Here is a 17252-nt window from a genome sequence, read left to right on the forward strand (position 1 = left end):
TCTCTCTGTCTGTCTCTTGTCTAATCTCTCCTTGAGTTTCCCTCTTTTGATATCTCTCTTTCTCTCTCTTGCTCTCCAACAGTCCAGATTTTCACTCCCTCCTTTTCTTTGCTCTCTCTCTCTCTCTCTCTCTCTCTCTCTCTCTCTCTCTCTCTCTCTCTCTCTCTCTCTCTCTCTCTCTCTCTCTCTCTCTCTCTCTCTCTCTCTCTCTCTCTCTCTCACTCGCTCCGTCTCACTATCCCATTTATGTCACTACCTAAAATGTGAATGCTCTTCTGGCATGACAAGTTAAACAGTACCTGCTGTAGCATTTTCTGAAGCTCATTACCTTTGGACACTTCCGATTGCACACTCAGTTATGCACTGATTGATTGAATGATTTAACAGCTTGATTAAACTGATTCAAAATTAATATTTCTGAACGCTAGATCTCCATTCGCTCTCTCTCTCAAAAATTGTGCTTATTTTAACCTGACTCAAAATCTCTCTCTCTCTCTCTCTCTCTCTCTCTCTCTCTCTCTCTCTCTCTCTCTCTCTCTCTCTCTCTCTCTCTCTCTCTCTCTCTCTCTCTCTCTCTCTCTCTCTCTCTCTCTCTCTCCTCTTCTCTCTCTCTCTCTCTCTCTCTCTCCTGATGTCTTGTAATAAATTCTAAAAGCTTTATTGACATGAGCAGAATCAGAAGAAGCAAATATTGGCGCAACATGTTAGAAAACTCCAACAGAAAGCATCAATAACAATCAAAACAAAGAAAGGTGTAAAAGGCAAACAGAAACTGGGATGAAAGAATGTACACAGGTTCCCCACATACCTCAAGAGGACTGATGGAGAGGGACACGTAAGAGGGAGTCATGACAACGTGACATTTGGAGACGAGTGAAGCTAGGCAAGGACCGGCATTTCAAACATCTACCTGGATGGCGGAGGGAGGTGGGAGGAGGGAGGAGGGAGGAGGGAGGAGGGAGGAGGGAGGAGGAAGGAGGGAGGAGGAGGGAGGAGGAGGGAGGAGGAGGGAGTAAGAGGGTGGGGATGGTGATGGAGTGATCGAACACACATGAGAGAGCACAGAGCACAGCAGAGAGATGAACAGATATAGAGATTAACAAGTAGATATGAACAGTTGGACAGAGAAATAGAAAGAGATATGAACACATAGCGTGAAGAAATAGAGATAAACTGATATATACGGAGATGAAAAGATGTAGAAATGAACAGAGAGTTAAACAGAGATGAACAGCTAGATATTAACAGATGTATAGATAAAGAGATATAGAGATGAACAGATGTAGACATGAACAGACAGAGAAGTGAACAGAGAGAAAGATGAAGGGATTGAGGACAGACAGAGAGAAACACAGAGTAGAGTTTTGAGTGCTGACAGCAGGAAATAATTAACAGGAACCATTATAGTTTTTGACTAAAATGAATATACATTTGTTACACACTTGTATTATCTACACAGATTGTTATTATTTTCAACACAGAAATGCTCCTCCTTTGATTTTTTGTATTAATGCACATTGTGTTTTTTTACCCTTGTGTCCCTTTCCCGTCTGTCCCCAGTGGGCTCCCACCTAACACAAAAGGATGAGTCTAGCTAAGAACAAGGACTCGTTACAACATAATACACTGAGCCGTATCACACCAGCAGACTGATAGCTTTAATAGAGGCTGTCAGCATAATAATTTTCATGTTGCTCACAGCATTAATTACACAAACAACGGTGACAATCTGGTGAATAAATGAATTACTTCATCCAAATGCGAATTCGGAAGAAACAGGGCATTCTTACACCTGCTTAGTCTAACCAAGCTCCCTAATATCCCAAACACGTACCCCTGTACCTAGCATACCACCACAACAACATAGCAGGTAAAACAACAGCATAACACATCCTATCACTGTCAGACCCAACTCGCTGCTTGTTGAAGGGTACCTACCGTTTAGCTATTTAATTACTCTACAGTCATCCATTCCGCAATCATAGGTCTGGGAGAGAAACATAGCGATAGAGAGAAAGAGAGGGAGAGTGGGAGAGAGAGATAGACAGAGAGAGAGTAAGAGAGTTTCTGTGTGTGTGGGTGTGTGTATGTGTGTGTGTGTGTGTGTGTGTGTGTGTGTGTGTGTGTGTGTGTGTGTGTGTGTGTGTGTGTGTGTGTGTGTGTGTGTGTGTGTGTGTGTGTGTGTGTGTGTGTGTGTGTGTGTGCGTGCGTGCGTGCGTGCGTGCGTGCGTGCGTGCGTGTGTGTGTGTGCTTGTTAGAGCAGAAGAGGGGAGCACAGGAGGCAGACAGGCCAGAAAACAGAGGGATGAGATTAGTTGGAGGAATTAAATATGTATGTGCTGGAAGACCATTTTTAACCAGGGGACTCAATATTTGATGTTTGAAAATGATAAAAGTAGAGCTCTCCAAATCTCTGTCGTTCACTACAAATGTTCAAACTGGTGTCCCTTAGTACATGTTGTATTCAATTTCCCAGAATTTACACTTAATACTAACAGTCATTCAATTAGTTGTGGTTTTCCTGAGCACAACAAGACATAATATACGCCTCCTACCCTCAGACTGTGTGTCTAGCTTCTTCCCCAACTGTTGGTCTGTCTCCACCTGTCATCAATGTTATCCATAGTCCAAAAATAGCAACACATATATATCCCAAGACCTGACATGAAATATGATGAAAGCATTTGACTATAACGACACATTACACTGAGATGCAGAGACAGGAGCATCAATTTTGTCCCATAAACGTCAATGCCAGCATGCTCTCCATGTTCCGTCTCTCCGTGTAACTAGGCAGGCGACAGTTTCTCCAGCCAACAACACATGTCCCACATCTGATTACAGCGCCACGCGATCAGGCGTTGGCCAGACACAAAGCTTGTCTGAAAAGGTTTTTTTGAACCCCAGATTGCGGGGAGAAGTAAGCGTGAGAGGGCAGCGCCCCCACCCCGGTAGCACTGCCTTTGACAGTCAGTGGAATGACTCTCCTCTTCTTGGGTCCAACTAAGAATGAGCCAATTAGTGAGTCAGCGCAGGAAAAAAGCACAGAACGTTAGTCAGACTGTGTGTCGGCGAGAGGTGGACTGTGGGTGGGTCTTTAATGTGTTTTTCTCCAAAGTGCTAGAAAGTACAAACTGATTTCTCCGTAAGTGATTATAAAGAACGATTTTTTCCTTCTGGCTAAATGTCAGGTTTTTATCAGCCGAACATGTTGGATTTTCCTGACTGAGGATCTGACTGTTTGATGGTGGTGTATCAGGTGTAACGTCGATGCGTCTTGCACGTCTTTACCCTTGTTTTCCACCCTGCCCTACCCTCTTATCTCTTTCAAGTCTTCACTCATCTCTTTCACATCAACTGGATCCCAGCTCCACATCTCTACTGCCACTACCATGTTGTGGTCAGATCTGCTCCCTATCTCTATCAAATCTTCCCTCCCCTCCATCACATCTTTGTCCGCCATGTTTATCCCATCCCTCCTCATCTCCATCCCATCTCATCTCCTCACCCTGCATCAGCTCAGGTTTGGACGGTTTGGGGGGGGGGGGGGGGGGGGGGGGGCAGAGGGTCGTGATCGATCTCCACCGGTGCTGATGTGTCCCGAGCCTATCCATCACCCACGGTGCCGGGCCCCAGACCTGGAAGGCACAGATGATCCCCCACGTCTCGTTCCACCTTGATGAGGACTGCTGACGGAATGGGGACATGTTACTCCTACTCCTCTGGGACGGATCTCTGCTCGCTGCTATTTTGAATTTACAGGTCACCATCGATCCTGTTGTCAGGAGGAGCTCTGCCAAGGGTAACGGGACAAGGCGGGGCAATAACTTTGTAATCCGTAAGCCTGAGGTTAACCAGCAGCTGCTCCGTTCACACAGTGGTGGCCGTCTGGAGCCTCTGTTGGAGTCTCCTTCCAGCAGCTCTTGATGCAATGATGTAACGCAAAGGATCTCAGGCTCCTAATCGGTGGGGTGTGTGTGTGCGAGTGTGTAATGGTTTAGGTGTATTTAAACAGTTAATTGTTCAGAAGCATGATTGGATCTGTTAACCATGATCTATTGTGCCTTGTGCGAATCTGGGGCCAAGGGGTGGTGGGCGGGACTTGGGTTGGGAAGATAACGATCCGGTCAAGTATATTATGAATATTGATCTGAGCTCCAATTCGATGTTATATAATGTATAGCTCTCCGGAACACCTGTGTACCCGAACACCCATCCATGCCATCCCCCCCCCCCCCCCCCCCCCCCCCCCCGCTCTCTCTCTGTACTGCTACATTAGCAACGCTATGATTGCAACCCCTGCTGCATTCCATCAGCTCAGCTAATTAGCACCGCCTGCGCTCCCCAGCGGCAGGGCAGAGCAAACTGCTTCGTTGTCCTCAGTTGATATCGCTCACTCTGTCTGTGTGTGTGTGTGGGTGTGTGTGTGTGTGTGTGTGTGTGTGTGCGTGTGTGTGTGTGTGTGTGTGTGTGTGTGTGTGTGTGCGTGTGTGTGTGTGTGTGTGTGTGTGTGTGGGTGTGTGTGACATCGGTTATGAATGAGGCGTCTCACGGAAGTGAGCCTGCGAGTCAGGAGCTCATTAGGCTAACTGCTAGTGGGGCTCTAGCACCCCGCCACTCGATGACTGTAGAGGAGCAGTTCACCTGCCCTGTGTTAGCCCTATGATAACCTCCATGGTTAACACCTAGACACCTTCATAGTCCTGTTATAACCCTCACACCTGGTATTAACCCTTTAGAAGCCTTCATAGTCCTGTTACAACCCTAACACCTGGTATTAACCATATTGTAACCTTCATAGTTCCATTACAACCCTGTAACCCTAAACTAACCCTAAGTCAATTATAAGTGTAATTATAAATAATGTAAGTAACAACATTGTAACAACATCCAACATTGCAGATTTATTTGCCATCTCACAATATATCTTCATCATTACATTGTTATGTGAGGGTGGCTGTGTGTGTGGGATTTCATATGCTTGTGTGATAAGCTTTCCTGAGAAACTTCAAGGTATTTATTGAATGGTTACCGTAGTAACATGGGCACACTCAATACTTGGAACAGCATGGTCAGAACAGGGCTGTGCTAACAGTGAAGTGATGGCAATCAAAAGAGACCAATAAAGACCACATGTACACACAAACGCACACACGTAGACATGCACACACGCAATAACATGGACACACACACATACATGCACCCCTCATGTACACATATGCAGGCAAGCAGATACATACAAACAAACACGCATACAAACCAACTTCAAAAGTATTATACAGTTATATATACATACACAAATTTATCCTTCCATTACTGAAATAGTACTCAAAGCCCCCGTAGGTAGAATGGGTCACCCCGCCCATTCTGCCGGAGATTTGAGTTCGCCCTGCAGAAGGGTCTGGAGAAAAGCAATGGATTTCTTTCTGCTTCCGATTCGTTTTTGCAGGAGCCAATCACCCAGCTGGCTTTTCCCCCTGGTGCTCTATTGGCTGGTTAAACACATTGACAACTGGGAAGGGACGGCAAGCAGCCAATTGCGTACAGAGTAATTTGAACTAGGCCCATTGATAACGCCTCTTGTGCTGAAGAAAATGACATCAGCTTCCCCAGACCAACGTGCAATCTATGATCGAGCTTGGTCTGACAATAGCCAGGCTCCCCGTAGAGGACTTTTAATTGACTTTACAACCAGTGAAAAACACACTTTCCTACACAACCCTTGAATACGCTTCTTTCTCCACAGAACTTCTGTCTTACATAAGCAGTATGACTGCGTCGCTGAATAATAAAACACGACCTTGCCGTGCTTGAAGGAAGGAAGCTGTGGAAGTCCGTGGTGCAAGACCAAGCTGTTTATTGCTTTAATTAAACTGTTGAGCATCATTTTCATAGATGAACACAAATTATTCTCATCAGGGTGAGGAGGAAAACAGAACGAATTGAACGGTGACTCCAACTCGTTTCTCACTCCATCAGTTCCCTGCGTCCCTCCCAGAGATGGAGTGATTGCTCTGTGTTGTGTTATTAACATACACACACATGAAAACATAAATACACACACACACACACACATACTCACACACACACATGCATGCATGTGCACTACTTCAGGAACCCACACCGTGTCGGAAGTCCCGCCCACACGGCCCCCGGGGGCCCGTTAACATGTTTATATGGGGGGCCGTGGCCCCCGCTATTCTCCTTCAGACGACTCATCGACCCCTCGGCGGTTCATTATGTAACAGCTTCATGTGAGGAGGGGCCCTTCGCAGCTCGGCACCTTGCCTCCGGGATGGTGGAGACACTGGCCTGCTTCTCTCCCAGCCAGGAGAGACTGTGTACTGGGTGATTGATCCTCTGTGTCCATGGCCTATACCTGTAGGCGCCTTTGAGTCACACGGAACCCTACTGCTCCTTAAAGACATTCATCCAAATTCACTCTCAGTTGCTTTGGCTAAAGGTGTCTGATTTAGTCACTTGTGCCTAAGTGACAGTGGCAGGGTGGACCTAGCTGGGAGCCACATGAGATCGATTAGATATAGGTTAGGTAAAAGTTGGGTTAGGTCTAGGTTAGATATATTTGATTGATTAGACCTCGGACATAGGATGGATTAAATCTAGGGTAGTTATAGCATGAATAAGGTCTAAGGTAGATATGGGATACTTTCAATTTGGGTTAGACCCATCAGAAGAATTTTAGGACCTGATTAAGAGCTACCTATATGATAGGTCTACGGCTGGCTGTAGACCTGGCATAGGAGACACCCATATGATAGATTAGGTCTAGGGGTAGATGTTGGGCTGGAATAGGTTTGGTTTGGACCTGGGGACAGTTCTAGGAATGGAATGAGGGGGTCCAGATGAATGGGGCGACATCGTGTGTGTGTCTGAGGACCACCGTGGTTATTCATGTCCGACTCACTCTCCCTGAGACGAATGGACCACTTTAAATTCCAATTCCGAGTGGAATGGTTTAGACCAGGCGGAATGGATGCTAAATCTACTGGTCCAACCCCCTCCTCCCAGCACGCTCAGCACATTGACTAACACTCACACACTCATTTAACATTAATAACCAACTACAGACGCCTGCTTCTCCCTCAAGTGACAACGTTTCATTTGTTCATATTACCAGCAGCAGTCTATCTATTTACCCTGCACACGCGCGCGCGTGTGTGTGTGTCTAGTTGATGTGTATTTAATGTGTGCGTCTGTGCGTGTTTAATCTGTTTCTGTGTATGTGCGTTTTAAATCGAGGGCAGAAACTATGTGTGTGTGAGTTAGTTCATCAGAGCAGAACAGCGTGGCCTGTTGCTGTGTGTAAAAACATGATTCAGCCATGCCTGGTACATAGTCATTTAATACTCACAGCACGGACACACTCATATTGCAGAAAGAGGAGAAGGGCGAAAGATACTGGGAGAGAGAGGGATAAGAGAGAGAGAGAGAGAGACCGAGAGAGAGAGAGAGAGAGAGAGAGAGAGAGAGAGAGAGAGAGAGAGAGAGAGAGAGAGAGAGAGAGAGAGAGAGAGAGAGAGAGAGAGAGAGAGAGAGAGAGAGAGAGAAACGCCTCTTATTGCATATTCAAATGTGTTGTCCATGTTTACCACGATGCTAACGCACTAACGTGTTGTTAATGTGACTTATGTGTCTGTTTGTGTGTATGTGTTTATGTGAGCGTTTGTATTTGGATGCAAGTGAGGGGGTTGTGTATATGTGTTTATATTTGTCTGAATGTTTGTGTGTCCCCGTGTATGTGCCCACTCTGGGCCCCACGGTTTCTATTTATATTTTCTCAACCCCCTCCCCCCCATTAGTGATGCTAGCCCCTACGTTGTCATGACGTCACAGAACCGCCGCAGGGGACGTGACGGTGATGGGGTGGTGAGGGCGCAGAAAGGGAGAGAGAGAGCGAGGGAGAGCGAGAGAGAGAGGGAGAGGAGTGTATAAGATTGTGTTGAACATGAATAGACATCCCAACCTCACTCTTTTTCTCCATCTCTGTGCTTCCCTCTTTGTAACAGGTTAATTTTTAGTTTACTTTATTTTAAAATCTGTGCATCCTGACAGTCATTGGACCTACTCCTCCTCCTCTCCCTCCTACCTCTCCTCCTCTGTCTGCTTCTCTATGTCTTCACCAAGATGGCTGCAGACAGTTTGTCAGTATCATCCTTGTCCATCCAACCTCAGGGTAATTACTGCCTTGCTCTTCCCCCCTTTTCTCTCTCTCTTTCCCTCTCTCTCTCTCTCTCTCTCTCTCTCTCTCTCTCTCTCTCTCTCTCTCTCTCTCTCTCTCTCTCTCTCTCTCTCTCTCTCTCTCTCTCTCTCTCTCTCTCTCTCTCTCTCTCTCTCTCTCTCTCTCTCTCTCTCTCTATCTCTCTCTCCCTCTCTCTCCCCTCTCTCATCTCTCTTATGCCCCTCTCCTCTATCCCCCCTCTCTCTCTATCTCTCTCTCTCTTTGCTTGCCTCTCTTCCCCCTCTCTCCTCACCTCTCTTGTCTCTCTTATCCCTCCATGCTTCTCTCCCTCTCTTCTCACTCACTCCCCCTTTTCTTCCCATCTCTCTCTCTCTCTCCCTCTCTCTCCCCTCTTTCATCTCTCTGATCGCTCTTTCCTCTCCCCCTCCTCTCTCTCTTGGCCCTTCTCCCCTCTCTCTCTCTTTGCCTCTCTCCCCCCTCTCTCCTCTCTCTCTCCTTGCCTCTCCCCCCCTCTCTCTCCTTGCCTCTCTTGTCTCTCTGAACCCACTCTTCACATCTCTCTCCCACTCTCTCTCTCCCTCTTTCCTCCCCTCTTCCTCCCCTCAGTAGCCTCTCTCTATATCTCACCCCTTCTACCTCACTCTACCCTCTCTCCCATCATCATCATTTCCCTCACTCCTCTCCCACTCCTCCTTCCTCTCCTCTCTGTGCCACTCATCACTGATCCCCCTCATCCCATTCATTTCTACCACATCCGAAATTCAAATCCCGTTGTTGTGCGTTTGACCTTGTCTCCTAAGTCAAACCTCCCCCTCAGAGCACTGGGGACGGCTTTGAATATCTCACGTTGTTCTCAGTTATGAAAAGAGGAACGCCTGCATGTGTTTTTCTGCGAATGCTGTTATGGCTGAGCTCCCGGTGGGACGCCGTGGAGAACGCAGAATGGATGTTGTGCGAGCATGAGAACACTTTGACTCAGAGTACACAGCGTTATTGACGAACAATTTCTGATCACTGCGTACATGTGTTGCTCTAAACGGTAGAGCCTTGCATGGCATTAACAATGCCAGGGATAGGGGTTTGATTCCCTGTCCAACTCAACTGGTGGGGCATGGCATGGCATTCACACTGCAAGGGTCAGGGGATTAATTCACTGTCTATGGCAACTGGACGTGTATGGCATTAACACAACCAGGGTATTGGGTTTGCGTCCGACTCTGGTCAACTCATACTGAGAATCTAGGCACCCACGCTATTGTAAGACTTTGAATAACAGTATCTGACATTTGCTTTGCATCTCTGTTTAATTCTAATTAACAAGTAGTCGTGCACTTAATGCCTTGACACCGCAATTTCTCATCCGGGATAAATAAAGGGCAAATCTTATCTTATCTGATCTTGAAGCGACCCGGTAGCATGGGTCACTATGACATCACAGGCCCAGCCCCTTAGCCCGAGGCGATAGGCTGATGGGGCAGGCTGCCCGGCATCAAAGGACGGGGACGAAAGCCCACCGCTGTAGCGGAGTCTCTGCTTCCTGAGGCGCTGCAACAGACGAGGCAAACGGAATAAAGAGGTTCTAGTTTGCAGGCAGGCAGATATAGCTGTGCTAGTAGTAGTAATATCAGGGACAGGGGGGCCGACCTTGACAAGATGCAGATTACAAAATAGAACAAGGGAAACACAAGCATTAGGTAAGAATTGTATGGCAACAGCTCAAATGTGTGTTATTATTCATCCATGTTTTTTTAATTGATCCCCATGATTCTAGTGGGCAGGGTCAGCATTTCAACCAATGACCACCCTGAAAGGGAATGATCCACTTTAACTCTCATCAATAGTCCATGGGTGCTCCCCGTATCACCCATTGACCCCTGGTCGAACTCTTGTCGGGTCTCTTAGTATCCTAATTTACTCAGGATCAGTAACATAATAGGATTTCTTGATTACTCATATAAGGAATTGGGTCATGGTGTGTTGCAAGGAAAAAGTACAAAAATATAGAAACAGTCCCTTATAACCAAACAAAACAAAACTACACAAAACAAAAATATGAATAAATGGTAACAACTGTCAACTGAATATATATATACTGTATGTAATTATGTAAAGATATTTTATAAATATGAATTATGTCCCAAAACAAAGACAGCCAATCTGAACACCAGTGAATCTGTTCATGTGAGTGGGATCCTAGACGTCAGCCAGCAGTGATGGAGGGTGAACATGTAGACAGGGATAATTAAGTGTTCTGTTTATCCTTCATCCTGCTAGCGGCACGCTTTCCGTTTCTAATATCGGAAAGTTATTCACAACAAACTAAACTGTTCAACTAAACGACACCGAATTTCAGAGCTCCCTCAGAAGTCGTCGGCGACCGCGAGCCTGAGGCTTTTCCGACGCGCAGTTAGGCGAGCGGGAAGAGAGACTTTTTAATATTTATAGACATTTAATTCCCCCCTAAAATACACCAAGGCCCTCCCCGACAAAGTAAAAAAAAAAAATAGCGCTGCTTTCATGAACACCAAACAAGATGCGGCTTTCAGGCCAAGCTTCGTCTCCTAATGTGCCGGCAAGGGAGACGCTGGGGTGTGTGGGCTCGGGGAATTAGGGGGTTATATTACCTGGGGAAATAAACACACTGCACACACGGCGCGACAAATTGCCAAGACGTTTTTAAACAAGTTGATTCAAATGGTTTGTTGTTGGGTGGCTGAGTGTGTCGGTCGTTGAGAGGGAGCCTATTTCCGACCTAGGATTCAGCATTAAGGGGTTGATGGATGACATCACAGCTGCTCTGTTTACATGTCGGTAAATCCTCATCTTCTGGGAAGTAGACATAGTAAACCATGTAAGCAGGAGTACAGCTTTCTCCAAAAATGGCCAAACTCAAGTAAAACGAACCTGAGACACTAAAGCGTAGTGCAGCCTGATTAGAATGTCATTTTCTAACCATACCTATCTGCATTCCAAACAGTTTCATGGCTATCTTCTATTTGAATGCTTGGATGAACCCGGCTGTCACAAACCCAGTGCAGCTCTCCGGCAAAACTGAAATTGCACAGGAATCTAAATCCCAAAGTTCTTTATTTATCCTCAGACAAGCCAAAATAACCCTTTACATTGATTAACCATTAATCACCATTAGTTATTGCACTAATAAGCATAACAAACAATTAACTAACAGTTAGTTTACAGTTTACTGATGGTTCATGGTGTTCATGTTTAATAACTACTACTTAATTAAATACGGTATTCATTTACACATTATTTAAAAGGTTTGGGTTAACCCTAACCATCACCCTATACCCATTTACCCTTACCCTAACCTTAACCCTGACGAGTTCAGGAGTGGAGGGCTGAGATGCATCAACATCTCAGCTGAGCTCTGTGTTAACATCGTGGAAATCTCTTGACGCCACGGATCCAAGGTGCTTCCAGAGCTCTGGGGGGTGGCCCAGATGCATGCTGGGAGCAACTGTGCTCCTGAGCCTAGCACTGCGGCGAGATTGGTCACACTGGAGAGGGGAGATTGGTCACACACCCGTGGGGACCGGACTTATCTCACATAGATAAAGTCCATCCTGGGATGTTCTAGGACCATGTATGTTCCTTTAAGTGCCTGATACATACATTATACATGGGATGGTCCCTGCCATCACGATTCTCTCTGGGGAGGATATGCAAATGCTTCCCTCAATTCAACTGCCGACGAACCAACAGCACACGTCCGGCTGCGTCACATGTCTCTCCTTCCTACTGCAAGATTTTCAATCTGTTTCCCAGCCACTTCACTTTAATCTGCCCCTTTCTCCTCTGTCTCTGTCTCCTACTCTCTCTCTTTTTTCTGTCCATCTCCTCCTCCTATGAGTCTGCTTCATTCTCTCTCTCTCTCTCTCTCTCTCTCTCTCTCTCTCTCTCTCTCTCTCTCTCTCTCTCTCTCTCTCTCTCTCTCTCTCTCCCGCTCTATGACAGGACATCTTTAGAAATCTGTTTCAACAATATAGAAAATACAGTGATGAAGAATGCAACATTAAAATACACTCATTGCCTTATTTCCATCCTCATACTAAATAGAACAAGTCGATTCCTTGTCCAGTCCTGCCAATCAGAGAGTTCCGCTGTTGTCATGGTTTAATTTTTTTGAGTGACAGGCAGGGTTACCATGGACCAATGTTGATAATGAAACGGTCCTTCTGTAGAGCATCTTGGGCTCGAGGTCTATCTTTAACATGCACCTCCGCGCACCTACACCCGCCCACGGACACGCACACATGGTGGCATGGGACAGCAGTGTTTAATGTTTAGTTGCGGAGTAAGTTAATTCATCTACATTTGATGCCATGGACACCTTCCTCCTTGGAGACAGATAAAAGTCAGAGGGCAGCCTAGAAACACACACACACAGTCTCTCGGCTGCCTACTCTCTCTCGCTAACCTTTCACGCTTAGCCCGGCTCTCTCTCTCCCTCTATATTTTCCCTGTGTCTCTCTGTGTGTATCTCTCCTTCTATATATCTCCATCTCTCTGTACCCCTCACTCTTTATCCCTCTAGCTCCTTCATATGTCATTATCTCTCTGTCTCCCTCTGTAACTCTGCCTCTTTCTATAGCTCTCTCTCTCGGTTTCTTCAATTCAATTCAATTTTATTTGTATAGCCCTTAATCACCATTACAGTCTCAAAGGGCTTAATAGGCCAAATATTTGTGACACCCCCCTTTACCCATGCCCCCACACGGGCAAGAAAAAACTCCCTTGAATCAGCAAGGAAGAAATCTTGAGAAGAAACGCAGTGTAGGGGATCCCTTCTTCCAGGGATGGTCAGGAGTGCAATGGGTGCCACAATTGACATACAGGTAAATACATGCAAATCATATTAAAATGGTGATGGGGTTCTGGCCGGTTATCCATGAGGAGAGTCCAGGCATCCAGTCCAGTACCCGCAACACGCTAGAACAGACAGAATAGTGAATTAGAACGGAAAAGTACATAGTGGGAATGTATAATGTAATAAGAAAAGCACAAGCAAACAGAGTAGTCTTCACTTCGCATCTGTCATTTTCACACTCCAAATGCAAGATAATAGTGGTGCGTTTTGAGCTTTCCTTTGAATAGCTCCACAGAGTCAGCTTCCCTGATCACTGATGGCAGCCTATTATATAGGAAGGGGGCTCGATAGGCAAACGCTCTCTGTCCAGCCGATTTCTTTTTAACCTTCGGCAATGAAAGAAGGCCCGCTCCCGAAGACCTGAGGGACCGAGAAGGACTATAAGGAATAATCAGGTCCTTCAGGTAGGATGGAGATAATCCATGCAAGGCTTTATAGGTTAGCAATAGCACCTTAAAGTCTGATCTGAAAGTTATTGGTAGCCAGTGTGTAAAGAGGCGAGAATAGGTGTAATATGATCAATTTCTCGTTCTGGTCAGCAGTCTAGCTGCCGCATTGTGTACCAGCTGTAGAGTTTTTGTGGTAGAGTTCGGTAATCCCGAGAACAGTACATTGCAATAGTCCAGTCTTGACAAAACAAATGCATGAATCAGTGTCTCTGCATCCACTGCAGATAACATTGGTCTGATTCTTGCAATGTTTCTCAGATGGAAAAAGGCAATACTAGTTATACTTCTTATATGTTGGTCAAAGCATAATTGAGGGTCAAACAGGACACCAAGATTTTTGACGGACGCACTCTGTGGGATGGCAAAGCCATCCAACCACAGAGAGACATCCTCAAACTCTTCCCGGTCCCGCTTCGAGCCGATAACTATCAGCTCGGTATTCCCAGTATTAAGCTGTAGGAAGTTTTGTGACATCCAGCCCTTCACAGCAGCCAGACAGGACTCAACCCTTTGAATCTGTGCCGAGTCCCCGGAATCTACAGGAATGTAGAGCTGGGTGTCATCCGCATAGCAATGGAAACTAATTACGAAGCTGCGGATAACGTCGCCCAGGGGAAGCATGTAAATTGCAAAAAGTAATGGACCAAGAACCGACCCTTGTGGTACGCCAAAGCGCAATTTACAGTGCTTTGATTCTGCACCCTCATGATGCACAAATTGGGTTCTATCTGTGAGGTACGATTCAAGCCAACCAAGAGCCGTACCCCCGAAACCAACATAGTGTTCAAGACGGTGAAGAAGAGTGCCGTGGTCGATCGTATCAAACGCAGCGCTCAGATCCAATAGCACAAGCATTGTGCTTGTATTTTTATCCAAAGCTAAAAGGATGTCATTTACAACTCTTGTAATAGCAGTTTCAGTTGAGTGGAAATTCCTGAACCCCGACTGGAAAGGTTCAAAGAGATTGTTCCTCGTCAGATAGTCAACGATTTGCTTTGCTACAATCCTTTCCTGTACCTTGGACAGGAAGGGCAGATTTGATATAGGCCGATAGTTCCTGACTAATTCAGGATCTAGGCCAGGCTTTTTGAGTAGCGGTTTTAACACCGCAGCCTTGAAATTGGAGGAAACAATTCCTGTTGAAAATGAAAGATTCATAAGCGAGAGGATTGCAGGCCCCACCATTGGAAGAAGTTCCTTAAGAACCCTGGAAGGGAGAGGATCCAACATACAGGTTGTTGGCTTTGATGCCTTTATCACCCTCTCAAGTTCCACCAAAGGAATTGCCTTAAACTCCTTGAGAGTTGCGTCAGAGTTCACCATCCTACTTGGCAGGACCCCATCCTGCCCCACAAGATGTGTAAGATTAGCCGCACGGCAAGCATCAATTTCCTCTCTGATTGATTGAATTTTATTCTCAAAGAAATCCATGAATTCACCTGCCACGATCGATGAGCCTACGGTCTGAGTTTGTTTCTGAGTGAGACTCCTCACCGTGTCAAAAAGAAACTTAGGATTGTTTCTATTCAAATTGATGATACTGGAAAAGTAGGCATTCCTGGCAATAGTCAGCGCACCCTTATAGGTGAGCAGACTTTTATGCCATTCAAGATGAAAGACCTCAAGTTTAGTCGAGCGCCATTTGCGTTCCAGGATCCTGCAGTTTGCCTCAAAATGCGCGTTTCTGCATTAAACCAGGGGGCTGGTTTTTTCTATGTTCGTTTTTTAGTTACGTTCGGAGCAACTGAATCAATGGCAACAGACAAGGCAATGTTGAGGTCATCAGTAAGGCACTCCACAGAACCACTATAGTTTCATTTTTTTTTGCCATAGCTGTAATGGTTGCAGGTGTGAGGCGGCGACAGCTGAAAGTAGTCCCAGGGGCAGGATACCACCACCTGGAAAGTGAGCAAAAAGTGGTCTGATAAAGCTGAGGTGTAGGAAGAGACCACTAGCTGTGAAATGTCTACACCGCGGGTCAGAACGAGATCCAGCGTGTTTCCACCGATGTGGGTTGGGTGCTGGACGAGCTGTTTGTTCTTGATCCCTATTTCACCCTCCATCTCACTATTTCTCTCTCACTTTCTTACTCCCCCTCGGTATCTCTCTTTATAATTCACTATCTGTATTACTCTCTCTATATATAGATACATATCTCTGTATTTCTCTGTCTCTGATTCATTCTCTCTCCCTCAATATTTCCCTTTCTCTACACATGTATATATATTTATATATATACGTATATCTTCCTCTACATCTCTCTCTCTGTCACTCTCTCTCTCCATCTCACATGTCTGCCTCCCTGTCCCATCTCCCAGTGGTGTTCACTGTTCATCTTTAGTATTGGCTCCAGTGTCTTCTGTGTAAATGTCTCCCTTCACGTCTGTCCTGCCTACCGTCACTGTGACATTTGACAAATAGGACAACACACAGCATCACCCATCTCATGCATTTCAATATAGCACGCACACACACACACACACACACACACACACACACACACACACACACACACACACACACACACACACACACACACACACACACACACACTCCCACACACACACACACACACACACACACACACACACACACACACACACACACACACACACACACACACACACACACACACACACACACACACACACACACACACACACACACACACACACACACACAAGCAGTTTATCAAACGATGGCGGTTCTTGCATTTTGGGACTAATGGCTTATCGAACAATGTCGTTATGTTGTCAAATTAATGTGTCTGCGCTGAGGAAGTTACTTCAGAGTGCCCTACTTTTTTCAATTTGACCTGCTCTGCTCTGAATGAGCCGTGACAAACAATGAGCAGAGGATAATGTTTATCTCACCAGCACTTTACCTTGCCAAACCCTTACCTTAACCACACCACACCATAACTTAACTACACCAAGCTATTACAATCTCTAACCTAATACCTACAGCTAACCATTGAACTAACACCTTAAACTTAACTGTCTCTAACCTAATATTTAAATAATCATCTCTGACCTAATACTTGAACTTAACCATCTTAAACCGAAAACCTAAACTTAACCATCTTTAACCGAAAACCTAAACTTAGCCATCTCTGGCCTCATACCTTAATATAATCACTTCTAACCTAATACTTCAATAAACAAATAAAAACCAACCAACCGGTGTGGATGAAAAACCGACCTTCGTTCCTCCAAGGTTACTTTCCAAATCACATTGGTACACAGGGTAAACAAGATTAGAACCTGGTTAGTTTGGCAATAGAAGGTGACCCTGGTTAGTTTGATATGAGAAGGTCACCCTGGTTAGTTTGATATGAGAAGTGGCCCTGGTTAGTTTGACTAGTTTGACAATATAAGGTGGCTCAGGTTAGTTTGACACTAGAATGTAAAACTGGTTAGTTTGCCATGAGAAGGTCACCCTGGTTAGTTTAACATGAGAAGGTCACCCTGGTTAGTTTGATATGAGTAGTGGCCCTGGTTAGTTTGACTAGTTTGACACTAGAAGGTGGTCCTGGTTAGTTTGACACTAGAAGGATCCGGTTAGTTTGACACTAGAAGGTGACCCTGGTTAGTTTGACACTAAAAGGTGGTCCTGGTTAGTTTGACACTAGAAGGTGACCCTGGTTAGTTTGACACTAGAAGGTGGTCCTGGTTAGTTTGACACTAGAAGGTGGTCCTGGTTAGTTTGACACTAG

The sequence above is a fragment of the Gadus morhua genome, chromosome 12 (genome assembly GCF_902167405.1).
Source record: "Gadus morhua chromosome 12, gadMor3.0, whole genome shotgun sequence".
Classification (NCBI taxonomy): Eukaryota; Metazoa; Chordata; class Actinopteri; order Gadiformes; family Gadidae; genus Gadus; species Gadus morhua.